The sequence below is a fragment of the Carassius carassius genome, chromosome 9, assembly GCF_963082965.1.
Source record: "Carassius carassius chromosome 9, fCarCar2.1, whole genome shotgun sequence".
In the NCBI taxonomy this organism is placed as follows: domain Eukaryota; kingdom Metazoa; phylum Chordata; class Actinopteri; order Cypriniformes; family Cyprinidae; genus Carassius; species Carassius carassius.
Genome location: NC_081763.1, coordinates 1842501 through 1845000, shown reverse-complemented (window position 1 = coordinate 1845000; position 2500 = coordinate 1842501). Strand labels below are relative to the sequence as shown.

At 37.4% G+C, this 2500-nt stretch overlaps 2 non-coding genes across 2 annotated transcripts in view; both read left to right on the top strand.

The window, feature by feature from the left end:
- The window catches only part of LOC132150580 (5S ribosomal RNA), a 119-nt gene extending 116 nt beyond the window's left edge, over positions 1–3 (top strand). The window contains exon 1 of the ribosomal RNA XR_009435809.1: positions 1–3. This exon is cut by the window's left edge and continues 116 nt beyond it. This is a non-coding gene — a ribosomal RNA (5S ribosomal RNA).
- Positions 4–1409: 1406 nt separating this feature from the next.
- On the top strand, positions 1410–1528 carry LOC132149855 (5S ribosomal RNA). The gene has a single exon (XR_009435116.1). It is a non-coding gene; the product is annotated as a 5S ribosomal RNA (ribosomal RNA).
- The last annotated feature ends 972 nt before the right edge of the window (positions 1529–2500 follow it).

Genomic DNA, 2500 nt, shown 5'->3' with positions numbered 1-2500 from the left:
GCTTTTGGGTTTCCTTCCCTACTTATATAAAGCACTGGCGATTATAGTGGCTGATCTTTAAATAGCCCTCTCTTTGCAGCCTCCTTCGCTTATGGCCATACCATCCTGGCTTTGCCCGATCTCAACTGATCTCCAAATCTAAGCAGGTTTGGGCCAGGTTAGTACTTTTGGATTTTTTCAGTAATTATCTAATAGGCCTGGTTAGTACTTTTGGAAATTTTCACTAATTGTCCAATAATCTTGCAAAAAAAAAAAAAAGAGTCAATGCCCGATCTCAGAATGTAAGCAGGTTTGGGCCAGGTTAGTACTTTTGGATTTTTTCAGTAATTATCTAATAGGCCTGGTTAGTACTTTTGAAAATTTTCACTAATTGTCCAATAATCTTGCAAAAAAAAAAAAAAAAAAATAGTCAATACCCGGTCTCAGAATGTAAGCAGGTTTGGGCCAGGTTAGTACTTTTGGATTTTTTCAGTAATTATCTAATAGGCCTGGTCAGTACTTTTGGAAATTTTCACTAATTGTCCAATAATCTTGCAAAAAAAAAAAAGAGTCAATGCCCGACCTCAGAATGTTAGCAGGTTTGGGCCAGGTTAGTACTTTTGGATTTTTTCAATAAATATCTTATAGGCCTGGTTAGTACTTCTGGAAATTTTCACTAATTGTCCAATAATCTTGCAAAAAAAAGAGTCAATGCCCGATCTCAGAATGTAAGCAGGTTTGGGCCAGGTTAGTACTTTTGGATTTTTTCAGTAATTATCTAATAGGCCTGGTTAGTACTTTTGGAAATTTTCACTAATTGTCCAATAATCTTGCAAAAAAAAAAAAAAAAGAGTCAATGCCCGATCTCAGAATGTAAGCAGGTTTGGGCCAGGTTAGTACTTTTGGATTTTTTCAGTAATTATCTAATAGGCCTGGTTAGTACTTTTGGGAATACCAGGTGCTGTAAGCTTTTGGGTTTCCTTCCCTACTTATATAATGCACTGGCGATTATAGTGGCTGATCTTTAAATAGCCCTCTCTTTGCAGCCTCCTTCGCTTACGGCCATACCAACCTGGCTATGCCCGATCTCGTCTGATCTCCAAATCTAAGCTGGTTTGGGCCAGGTTAGTACTTTTGGATTTTTTCAGTAATTATCTAATAGGCCTGGTTAGTACTTTTGGAAATTTTCACTAATTGTCAAATAATCTTGCAAAAAAAAAAAAAAAAGAGTCAATGCCTGATCTCAAAATGTAAGCAGGTTTGGGCCAGGTTAGTACTTTTGGATTTTTCAGTAATTATCTAATAGGCCTGGTTAGTACTTTTGGGAATACCAGGTGCTGTAAGCTTTTGAGTTTCCTTCCCTACTTATATAATGCACTGGCGATTATAGTGGCTGATCTTTAAATAGCCCTCTCTTTGCAGCCTCCTTCGCTTACGGCCATACCAACCTGGCTATGCCCGATCTCATCTGATCTCGGAAGCTAAGCAGGTTTGGGCCTGGTTAGTACTTGGATGGGAGACCGCCTGGGAATTCCAGGTGCTGTAAGCTTTTGGGTTTCCTTCCCTACTTATATAAAGCACTGGCGATTATAGTGGCTGATCTTTAAATAGCCCTCTCTTTGCAGCCTCCTTCGCTTATGGCCATACCATCCTGGCTATGCCCGATCTCAACTAATCTCCAAATCTAAGCAGGTTTGGGCCAGGTTAGTACTTTTGGATTTTTCCAGTAATTATCTAATAGGCCTGGTTAGTACTTTTGGAAATTTTCACTAATTGTCCAATAATCTTGCAAAAAAAAAAAAAAAAGAGTCAATGCCCGATCTCAGAATGTAAGCAGGTTTGGGCCAGGTTAGTACTTTTGGATTTTTTCAGTAATTATCTAATAGGCCTGGTTAGTACTTTTGGAAATTTTCACTAATTGTCCAATAATCTTGCAAAAAAAAAAAAAAAAGAGTCAATGCCCGACCTCGGAATGTTAGCAGGTTTGGGCCAGGTTAGTACTTTTGGAATTTTTCAGCAATTATCTAATAGGCCTGGTTAGTACTTTTGGAAATTTTCACTAATTGTCCAATAATCTTGCAAAAAAAAAAAAAAAGAGTCAATGCCCGATCTCAGAATGTAAGCAGGTTTGGGCCAGGTTAGTACTTTTGGATTTTTTCAGTAATTATCTAATAGGCCTGGTTAGTACTTTTGGAAATTTTCACTTATTGTCCAATAATCTTGCAAAAAAAAAAAAAAAGAGTCAATGCCCGATCTCAGAATGTAAGCAGGTTCTGGCCAGGTTAGTACTTTTGGATTTTTTCAGTAATTATCTAATAGGCCTGGTCAGTACTTTTGGAAATTTTCACTAATTGTCCAATAATCTTGCAAAAAAAAAAAAAGAGTCAATGCCCGACCTCAGAATGTTAGCAGGTTTGGGCCAGGTTAGTACTTTTGGATTTTTTCAATAAATATCTAATAGGCCTGGTTAGTACTTCTGGAAATTTTCACTAAGTGTCCAATAATCTTGCAAAAAAAAGAG